This window comes from Coregonus clupeaformis, chromosome 34, assembly GCF_020615455.1.
Source record: "Coregonus clupeaformis isolate EN_2021a chromosome 34, ASM2061545v1, whole genome shotgun sequence".
Lineage (NCBI taxonomy): Eukaryota > Metazoa > Chordata > Actinopteri > Salmoniformes > Salmonidae > Coregonus > Coregonus clupeaformis.
In genome coordinates this window covers 17,775,413-17,786,882 of record NC_059225.1, presented here as the reverse complement: position 1 = coordinate 17,786,882, position 11,470 = coordinate 17,775,413, and the positions used below count along the sequence as shown (strand labels likewise).

The window sequence follows — 11,470 nt, the reverse complement described above, 5'->3', positions numbered from 1 at the left end:
CTAAATTGGCATACACGTTGCGCAATTGACCACATTGTTGAATCCAGTTCTGCATTTATATAGATTTTCGAGATTACAGATCTGTATCAGATATCTACAAATACCGAAGTAGTGTTTATCATTGCAAGAATCCCAGCAATATGACTTAACGATATGATAATATGCGTAATGTAGGCGACCTGGAACGCTCCCATTCTGTTCTGGCTCCCTCTCTACATGGTGCGTTCACGACAACAGAACACGGAACTAGGAATTCTCCGACCTCCGACTTCAGTCGGTTCAAGACAACTGGGAACTCGGACTTCTCCGACATGAAGATCACTGATGTCACGATTTTTCCCCATGTAATGCTGCGTTCATGTCATATCGGAAACTCAGAAATGTCTGACTTGCTTACTCGTTGTGGAAAGATGATACTGCGTTCAAAACCAGTGGAAACTCAGAAATCTCTGACTTCCGATATCAGTGTGTTCAAGACAACTGGGAACTCGGGGAAAAAAACGAGCTCTGACTGGGAAAAATCGTTTTGAACGGTCATCCAACTCTGTATTCCAAGTCGGAAACTGGCATCTTTCTACAGTTCCGACATTCTGACCTGAAGATCACTGACATCATGATTTGTCCTCGTTTTTTTCTCCATGTTCCCAGTTGTCTTGAAAGCACCATGGTACCCAAGTTTCTCACTTGGGATGTATCAGAATCAACCAACAGGAAGCTGTACGCAAATAACTTACATGACGTGAACGCAGCATAGGCCCTTTTTTTCTCCAGAGTTCCCAGTGTTCGTGAACGCACCAATACACTGCAGTCCAACCTCCCCCAAGTACGCTCTCTCTCTATCTTTAGTGTAATTCCCTTCTCTCAAATAAAATACTGTATTGATACAAAATGTGACACATTTTAGAAAAAGGACATTGATAAATGCTGGTACCTTTTTATTTTAAAGTAATATTATCAGCTGTGTGTGTGTGTCTATGTAGGCTATTGTATGCATGTCCTTTTGCAACCCTTAATCATAAATTAATGAAAAGCTATACAATATCTGCATATCCCCATCCCCCAATCTTTAACCTTTATTTGGGATTAATCTGTATTACTCAGGGCAGGCAGACAGCTGACAATGAAGTGACAGTGTCCCGCATGGCCAGAGGTGCTGTAATGCTTTTAGAGGTCGTTTGGGTGTTTTGGTGCAGAGCAGTGCAGTGTGCTGTTTCCAGCCGCGGTGCTGTGTCAGGGCGTTGTGGTGTTGGAGGAAGCCCCGCTCTGTCTGCTGGTGATGATGTGGAGCTCATTTGGTTTATGACTCACCCTCCTCATACCAGGAGCCTCTTGTGCTGCTGTGGGAGACAGGCAGGCCAACTCTTAAAGGCACAGCCACACCATTACTAATGAATAGAATATAATTGAATAGTGTGTGTGGGTGACATTCAGATAGGCAGACAGTAAAATAAATACACAACAACACAATGACACACATGTATATTACCCTATATTTTACATTTACATTTACGTCATTTAGCAGACGCTCATATTCAGCGAGTTACAAATTGGTGCATTCACCTTATAGCCAGTGGGATAACCACTTTACAAATTTTTTTTTTGGGGGGTGGGGTGTAGAAGGATTACTTTATCCTATCCCAGGTATTCCTTAAAGAGGTGGGGTTTCAAGTGTCTCCGGAAGGTGGTGAGTGACTCTGCTGTCCTGGCGTCGTGAGGGAGCTTGTTCCACCATTTGGGTGCCAGAGCAGCGAACAGTTTTGACTGGACTGAGTGGGAACTGTGCTTCCGCAGAGGTAGGGGGTGGATGAACGCAATGCCCTCGTTTGGGTGTAGGGACTGATCATAGCCTGAAGGTACGGAGGTGCCGTTCCCCTCACAGCTCCGTAGGCAAGCACCATGGTCTTGTAGCAGATGCAAGCTTCAACTGGAAGCCAGTGGAGTGTGCGGAGGAGCGGGGTGACGTGGGAGAACTGGGTAGCCATTTGATTAGATGTTCAGGAGTCTTATGGCTTGGGGGTGGAAGCTGTTTAGAAGCCTCTTGGACCTAGACTTGGCGCTCCGGTACCGCTTGCCGTGCGGTAGCAGAGAGAACAGTTTATTACTAGGGTGGCTGGAGTCTTTGACAATTTTTAGGGCCTTCCTCTGACACCGCCTGGTATAGAGGTCCTGGATGGCAGGAAGCTTGGCCCCAGTGATGTACTGGGCCGTACGCACTACCCTCTGTAGTGCCTTGCGGTCGGAGGCCGAGCAGTTGCCATTCCAGGCAATGATGCAACCAGTCAGGATGCTCTCAATGGTGCAGCTGTAGAACCTTTTGAGGATCTGAGGACCCATGCCAAATCTTTTCAGTCTCCTGAGGGGGAATAGGGGGCACGACTGTCTTGGTGTGCTTGGACCATGTTAGCTTGTTGGTGATGTGCACACCAAGGAACTTGAAGCTCTTAACCTGCTCCACTACAGCCCCGTCGATGAGAATGGTGGCGTGCTCGGTCCATTCCTTTTTCCTGTAGTCCACAATCATCTCCTTTGTCTTGATCACATTGAGGGAGAGGTTGTTGTCCTGGCACCACACGGCCAGGTCTCTGACCTCCTCCCTATAGGCTGTCTCGGTCGTTGTCGGTGATCAGGCCTACCACTGTTGTGTCATCGGCAAACTTAATGATGGTGTTGGAGTCGTGCCTGGCCATGCAGTCATGAGTGAACAGGGAGTACAGGAGGGGACTGAGCACGCACCCCTGAGGGGCCCCGTGTTGAGGATCACCGTGGCGTGTTGACTGATGTGGTGTACTCCTCAATGCCATCGGAAGAATCCCGGAACATATTCCAGTCTGTGCTAGCAAAACAGTCCTGTAGCTTAGCATCTGCTTCATCTGACCACTTTTTTATTGACCAAGTCACTGGTGCTTCCTGCTTTGGTCCAATCCATAGAATTAGGAATTAAAATACAAATATTTGTTATTCACATAAAAGAGTGTGGCACATTCTAAACCAAATGCTTTCCTTCATTTCATGAACATCTTCCAACTTCTGGCTTCCGGTTTGGACCACAAAAACAACATAATAGAATTAGGAATTAGATAGGATCTCTATGATTACTCCGTGGCATTCGTCGCCTAGGAACGAAATGTCAACCTTGCTTTCCAAAACATTATTTGCTAGCTAGCTAACAGACTAGCTGAAAACCTGTAGGCAAGCTAGCTAGGTACTGACCGTCCGCAGACTTGAACAACAGGTAAGAAATGGTTCATTATTAAAATGGTAATCAGGAAGGTCATCATCAATTACCTAAAAGTAACCTCATTTGGACATCCAGGGTAATTGCGTTAGCAAGCTCTCTTGCAACCTTAGCTAGCTGGCTTAACGCGTTAGCTAACATGCCAAGTTCTGCCAGTACTTGCCAAAGTTGACACCCATGTAATCATTGACAGCATGTTATAAATCTTAAATACATTTGCAGAAAAATCAGTTGTTAGTAGTTTAAGGATGTGGTAAGAATATTAAGATATGCGGTGGTGGGGGTCAATTTAATGAGAAGTCAAACAACTCAGTCTCTGCTGCTATCAATTCAATTCAAAGGGCGTTATTGGCATGGGAAACATATGTTTACATTGCCAAAGCAAATGAAATAGCCTCTCTCTTCTCCCTCGCTCTCTAGACTCTCTAGTTTGACCCCCTGCCGATCTAGAGTAAGAAGACAGCCACTGTGGTCCTCATGTTCAATTCCCCTGAAGAGGTTTTGGCTAAAGCTTGCGAAGCCATCCACAAATTTGCAGGGAAAGGTATTTTTACCGTTGATGTTGGTGAGAGAACTAACGTCATAGCAATATGGTATCCTTTCTTCATTGAAATAATCACATTATCTGAAAAAAACTGGATTGTGGAAAGATTTGCAATGAAAGTGATATATTCATTTGACCCTGGACCAAAGCTTGGGAGCAGCTTACCTATTGAGCATAAAGCCATCTCTATCTATCAATCTATCTATCTCTTTCTTGCTCTCTCTCTTTCTCTCTCCCCCACAATCTCACTCCCTGTCTCTCTGTCTCCCCATTGTGGTAGGTGACGAAAACAGGAGCTCTCTGCTGGGGCTGGGGGCAGTGGAGCCTCTACCTCACCTCATATCCCACGAAGACAAGCTGGTCCACCCCAACGCCTTCATGGCCCTGGGGGTCATGGCTGCCAACAGTAAGGACCCCTCCTCTAACTACGGCTGTAGGATAGTAACAACTACTGATATAGGATTAGTAACACAATGCAGTAACTAAATCAGTCATTTAGGGTCGGTCGCAGTGTACACAGTGGTGAATTGTGGCTGAAGACAAGATTGTTGCCGGAAACGTTAGGTCATTTCGGTTTCTGCTCTGTTTGAAAGGTGATGTAAAAATACTTCTGAAGAAACTGGAAGTCATTCATTCTGTCATCGGAAAGCTGTCACCTGAAAGTATGCTCTGGCTGGGTGTTTGGTGGCGGCGTGGCTCTCATATCTTATTGAGTATTAATCATATGTTTCCACCAGTCATTATTAAATCATTGTGACACGTCACATTTCATTGTATCTGTGTGTATCTCTCTGTGTGTGTGTGTTTATATGTGTGTGTTCCTGTGCCAGAGGTCCATGAGTTGTGCCTGGCCTCCCTGTTGGTGGACTTCAGCTGCTGTCCAGCCCTGACCCAGATGTCAAGAAGAACTCTGAGTCTATCTACATCCTGGTGCAGGTGTTTGTGTGTGTGTTTTGTGTGTGTGACCGATAGGGCTTGAACTCAATTCTCCTGCTCGCCATGAGACTATATTAGCCTGCTGAGTTAAAGCCCCTTTTTACATGTATGTAGGACCTCACCAGCCGCGTGGCTGTGCGTGAACTAAATGGCGTTCCCCCGCTCCTGGAGCTGAGATCTGAGATCCCGGTCATTCAGCAGCTTGACCTGAGGACCCTGGCAAGCGTAACCACGGATAACGACATACAAGTCACCTTCAGGGAGGAGCAGGGCTTTGACAGGATGCTGGAGTTCCTCTGCAACAAGGTCTGTGTGGGTCAGACCCACCTGGGTCAAATATATTTATCACATACTTGAAAGTACTTGTAAAGTATTTAAGGTGCTCTTGAAAAGCTTGCAGTTTGCTCTTTGTATTGAATTCATTCTACCAGGTAAACAAAATCAAGCAAAGCTGAAGTATTTTCTAGAATTTGACTAATTCCTTGTGTGTGTGTCTTGTAGGTGTTCAGTGATCTGCATGTAGAAGCTCTCCAGGTGGTCTCTATCTGTTTGGAGGACAGAGACAGTCTCCAGCTGATCCATGAGTGTTGTGAATGAGACGATGGTGGGGGAGTCATGAGGTCTCACTGTGTGTGTGTGTGTCTCAGTAATGTCTGAGGCTGAGGGAGATGAGGGTTTAGTTCAGCAGCTCCATCACATGATTCCCGGTGCGGTGGCTCATGCTGCGGTCGTTCTCACCAACATGGCCGAACAGGAATTCCTGCGCGGCAGCATTCTGTCCAGCGATGGCCGCACTCCTGGAGCCACTGCAGTCAGCAGACACACACACTTGTCAGAGCCATGCAGGCCATCGCTGCTCTCGCCTGCGATGCTGAGGAACAGGCAGACATGAGTGTGTCTTTGTCCGTAGTGTGGGTTTCACACCTGGGTCAAATATATACAATTCTTGAGTTTTCCCGGTACGATGGAACCAATGGAATAGTCCCAAAAGTACAAACTCCCTCCTCTCATTCCATCTCTTCCTGTTAAGCTGAGGAATGCGGGAGGCTTTGTCCCATTGGTCAAACTGCTACGGTCCAATCACAACGTGTGCGCCAACGATGAGCCCATTGCTGTGGAAATGTGCAAGCTGAGGTGAGTGTGGACGTGTTTAACTATACATGTGGGGACCAGAAGTACCCACAAGAATAGTAAACTAACACAGATTTAACCAACTGGGGACATTTTGTTAGTCCCCACAAGGTCAAATGCTATTTCTAGGGGGGTTAAGGTTAGAATGAGTGTTAGGGTTTGAATTAGGGTTAGGAGCTAGGGTTAGGGTTAAGGTTAGGTTTTGGGGTAAAGGTCAGGGTTAGGGTAAGGGTTAGGGAAAATAGGATTTTGAATGGGACTGAATTGTGTGTCCCCAAAAGGTTAGTTAGTTATACAAGAGTGGGTGTGTCTGTGTGTGTTGGTTAAGCTTTTTCCATTATTAAATGGCTTTGGATTCCATACAATACCACAGATGGATACCTAGTCAGTTGTCAGTTGAACTGAATGCATTCAACTGAAATGTGTCTTCCACATTTAACCCAACCCCTCTGACATTTCAAGACAGATTGCATAATAAAATGCTTTTGTGATTATAATCACCAGAGAGGTAGGAGGGTATTAGTGGTGATCCACAAGAGAGATTTACTAAGGAGCCAGCAGATGGCAGTATAGCTCTGTATTAGTTACATTTAGTGTCTGCTCTGAAGTTGTGTGTTTATCTGTCTGTATTGTGTTGTGTAGGACACCAGTGTTTATTTTGTTTGTTCTGTATGTTTGGTGTGTTTGTCCATGCATCTGTGTGTGGACTCCAACCTGTCTCTCGAATACAGCCTGACTAACACACTGGCCTCCACTATGGGCAGCTTCTACGACCCCGGACAGGAAGGGAGGACTGTGTGTGTGTGTTACATCTCAGCACTACCTCCTCCATTCTCTCTGTCTCTCAGGCTTGTTCTGGCCAGAGGATATTGACTCTAGAGGATCTGTCTAAACAGCCAGTCAACCAGCGACGGCCTGTCATTGCTATGTGTGAGTATGATCATCGCTCTCACCAACCCAATGACATTTACATTTTAGTCATGTAGCAGACGCTCTTATCCAGAGCGACTTACAGTTAGTGAGTGCATACCATTTTTTTTTTTATACTGGCCCCCCGTGGGAATCAAACCCACAACCCTGGCGTTGCAAACGCCATGCTCTACCAACTGAGCTACATCCCTGCCTGCCATTCCCTCCCCTACCCTGGACCAATTGTGCGCCGCCCCATGGGTCTCCCGGTCGCGGCCAGGCTACGACAGAGCCTGGATTCGAACCAGGATCTCTAGTGGCACAGCTAGCACTGCGCCACTCGGTGAGACTAATTCTCTGCAGACATGTACAGTATATGACTTAACCGGGTGTCTGGGTCCTGGGTTTAGAGCTGATATATCTGCGTAGCTTTCTGGACCTCTCTCTGCCCAGGGCTGTGTTCCAAAAGTGTTCAAACTTTGGACCTCCTCTTATTTGCCTTAGCATTGTTTGCACTCCCCTCAGTATGTCTGGTCTGTAAGCCCTAACTCTGAAAGCCATCTGATCTTTCAGATTTGCAACGCCATGCTCTACCAACTGAGCTACATCCCTGCCGGCCATTCCCTCCCCTACCCCGGACCAATTGTGCGCCGCCCCATGGGTCTCCCGGTCGCGGCCAGGCTACGACAGAGCCTGGATTCCTAGTGGCACAGCGCCACTCGGTGAGACTAATTCTCTGCAGACATGTACAGTATATGACTTAACCGGGTGTCTGGGTCCTGGGTTTAGAGCTGATATATCTGCGTAGCTTTCTGGACCTCTCTCTGCCCAGGGCTGTGTTCCAAAACTGTTCAAACTTTGGACCTCCTCTCATTTGCCTTAGCATTGTTTGCACTCCCCTCAGTATGTCTGGTCTGTGAGCCCTAACTCTGAAAGCCATCTGATCTTTCAGATTTGCAACGCCATGCTCTACCAACTGAGCTACATCCCTGCTGGCCATTCCCTCCCCTACCCTGGACCAATTGTGCGCCGCCCCATGGGTCTCCCGGTCGCAGCCAGGCTACAACAGAGCCTGGATTCGAACCAGGATCTCTAGTAGCACAGCTAGCACTGCAATGCAGTGCCTTAGACCACTGCACCACTCGGGAGACTAATTCTCTGCAGACATGTACAGTATATGACTTAACCGGGTGTCTGGGTCCTGGGTTTAGAGCTGATATATCTGCGTAGCTTTCTGGACCTCTCTCTGCCCAGGGCTGTGTTCCAAAACTGTTCAAACTTTGGACCTTCTCTCATTTGTCTTAGCATTGTTTGCACTCCCCTCAATATGTCTGGTCTGTGAGCCCTAACTCTGAAAGCCATCTGATCTTTCCTCCACTGTGCCCTTCACCTCTACTGTCGCTCTCCTGTAAAGATGATAACTTTTTTAATTGCTGCTGCAGAGTTTTAAAACAGCCTATTACTCGAATATTGTTGCTTTAAATCAGTGCGCGCGTGAGCACTCTCGCAGTCTTTCTCTTTCTCCATCAACTCCATTCAAATTGCATTCAAAATATATAATCCTGTTATGGATTGATATATACCCCTATATATATATATGTCCTAGCCTACCTCTTTCAGGTAATACATTCAATGCAGTATTAGCCTCATATTTAGCTAATTAATGATGGGTTATGCATAATAAGCTTCTAACTTATAGCCTCTGTCTCGTGCGCAATACGCACGCACCTGTGCTCCGCTAGCCTCTCGTTAAAAAATGCTTCTTAGCTCTTGGAGTCCCATGCAGGAAAATCTAGACTAGAATAGCTTGTTGGACATAATTTTTTTAGCATTTCTTATACCAATAGACTATTCGAAGAGGGACGCAAGCCCTATTTTGCTGAACGTTAAATACAGCAGCCAATAGAACTCACGGGTAGTTTGAAAGACGAGCGAACGGGCAATGGTGGTAGGCTATAGCAGTTATTTATTCAGACCCATAACCATTCAATCTTGGTGAAGACAAGTGAAAGCCTTCTGCATCTAATTCTAGTCCTATATTATTCAAGGATGTCATTAGAAGGATGAAGATGAGGACAACACATTTTGGAATGAGATATTGGACGAGCATACTTTTGGCCATATAGTGTATGTATTGGGCTTGAGCTCATAAAATGTATTTAATATATGGCTCATCAAGCTCCCGTGCACAAAGCGAGGTCCATACAGAAATGGTTTGTCGAGATCGGTGTGGAAGAACTTGACTGGCCTGCACAGAGCCCTGACCTCCACCCCATCGAACACCTTTGGGAAGAATTGGAACGCCGACTGCGAGCCAGGCCTAATCGCCCAACATCAGTGCGCAACATCGTTAACGTAGGGCTCATAAAATGTATTTAATATATGGCTCATCAAGCTCAGGTAGCATCAGGTTTGAATTTTCATGCTGATCAAAGCTTTAATCAAATCTAGACATATTTATATGCTTTATAATGCTTTTGAATGACACTTCCTGTTTTGGCTGGAAATACCGGGTTACCTGGGAGAAAATAGATTTATTCTCTGGATGGAATATTTGTAAAATACCGGGAAAATATTCAACCTTAATCAGTACTCACCCAAATGTTGTGTGGCTCCATATTCATTTGTCTCATATTTAATATTAAAATATTTCTAGCTTTACTGTAATCTTGACCTTGTTGTTTTCATGTGGTGTGTGTAGAGTTCTGGTAGTCTGTAGTGATAGAGTGGTCAGTAGGCACTGTGCTATTGTTTTTTGTTAGTGTATTGGGGGAGAGGGGAGTGGATGTGGGACTGATGCTGCTGCATGTTAAACAGGCCTGCTCTGGCTGAGAGAAAGGCCCAGTCAGGGACAGGAGCTATAGAGCCTCAGAAAGACACAACAAAATCAAATTGTATTTGTCACATGCGCTGAATACGGCAGGTGTAGACTTTATCGTGAAATGCTTGCTTATGAGCCCTTCCCTACGATGCAGAGTTTAAAAAGTAATATACATTTTAAAATAGTAACACAAGGAATAAAATACACAAGAATGAAGCTATATACAGGGAGTACCAGATCAATGTGCAGGGGTATGAGGTATTTGAGGTAGATATGTACATGAAGGCAGGATAAAGTGACTAGGCATCAGGATAGATAATAATAAGAGTAAAACAAAGAACAGAGTAGCAGCAGCATATGATGAGTGTAAAAATGTGTGTGTGTGTGTGATGTGTTGGTATGCGTGTGTGTGTATGTAGTGTATGTGAATGTGTGTGGTTTTTGTGTGAGAGTGTCAGTGTAGTGTGTGTTTGTGTGTGAGTGTGTGTAGATACTGTATAGTCTTGTGAGTGTTCATTGAGTCAGTGCAAGATAGGGTAAGTGTAGATGGACAGGGTAACCATTTAATTAACTATTTAGCAGTTTTATTGCTATTTAGCAGTCTTATGGCTTGGGGCTAGAAGCTGTCTCGGCGGGGTGTATGGATGTGGCTATGCAGACCCACGAGCCACTGCGGTCCCTCATGCTGAGTTCCGTGTTTTTGTAGCCCACACCCCCATCAAAGTTGCCCATCCCTGTTATAGACCATAGACCTCATACACTACCCTGGGAGGCTGCTCAGGACCAACACACCACACGACCCCAGGTTATACAATACCAGACTATACCTTACCAGTCTGAACTAAACTGTTATCAACTGTCTGAACTAGACTGTGCTGCTATCCCATTCTATCTTTGTGCTATGTTATTTTACCCAGAAGACACTGTTGTCATTAAAGTATTATTCAAAGTCACATGGACTCGATGGATTTATAATTCTCAGCGTCTGACCTTAGTAAAGTTGGGTAATGTCTTGTCAACATAACACAGATGATGTTGAAACATCTGTTCCCAAGACACACACTGTGATTATTGTGGATGTTGTGTATTCACCTTTGGCATGGTTCCATAGTGTAAGTGGTAAAGGTCGGGCCTGCCACTGTTCCAGATCACCCAGTCAGTCCCTCTCTGCAGGCTGGGGCTGCCTGCTTATCTGTTGGTTCAACTCCAACTGAGTTCAAAAGTGTTTAAAACATATTATTTAGCTTCTAAGTTCATGTAGTCTTAAGGGGTTTCCGAGGCAAATAATCAAATATGAATGACTCTTTTGAAATGCTCTTTTGAAATGCTCTTTTGAAAAAAGTGTTAAACAAATCAAAATACATTTTATATTTGAGATTCTTTAAATAGCCACCCTTTGCCTTGATGACAGCTTTGCACACTCTTGGCATTCTCTCAACCAGCTTCACCAGGAATGCTTTTCCAACAGTCTTGAAGGAGTTCCCACATATGCTGAGCACTTGTTGGCTGCTTTTCCTTCAGTCTGCGGTCCGACTCATCCCAAACCATCTCAATTTGTTTGAGGTCGGGGGATTGTGGAGGCCAGGTCATCTAATAAGGCACTTTATCACTCTCCTTCTTGGTAAAATAGCCCTTACACAGCCTGGAGGTGTGTTGGGTCATTGTCCTGTTGAAAAACAAATGATAGTCCCAATAAGCCCAAACCAGATGGGATGGTGTATCACTGCAGAATGCTGTGGTAGCCATGCTGGTTAAGTGTGCCTTGAATTCTAAATAAATCACAGACAGTGTCACCAGCATGCACCCCCACACCAAAACACCTCATCCTCCATGCTTTACGGTGGGAAATACACATGCAGAGCTCATCCATTCACCCACACCGCATCTCACAAAG

At 45.4% G+C, this 11,470-nt stretch overlaps 1 long non-coding RNA gene across 1 annotated transcript; it reads left to right on the top strand.

The window, feature by feature from the left end:
* The first annotated feature begins 2,912 nt into the window (after positions 1 to 2,912).
* Positions 2,913 to 7,368, top strand: LOC121549785. The gene is made up of 8 exons (XR_005996865.2): positions 2,913 to 3,232; positions 3,656 to 4,185; positions 4,373 to 4,441; positions 4,610 to 4,715; positions 4,830 to 5,021; positions 5,217 to 5,849; positions 6,695 to 6,776; positions 7,329 to 7,368. It is a non-coding gene; the product is annotated as an uncharacterized LOC121549785 (long non-coding RNA).
* Positions 7,369 to 11,470: the final 4,102 nt, after the last annotated feature.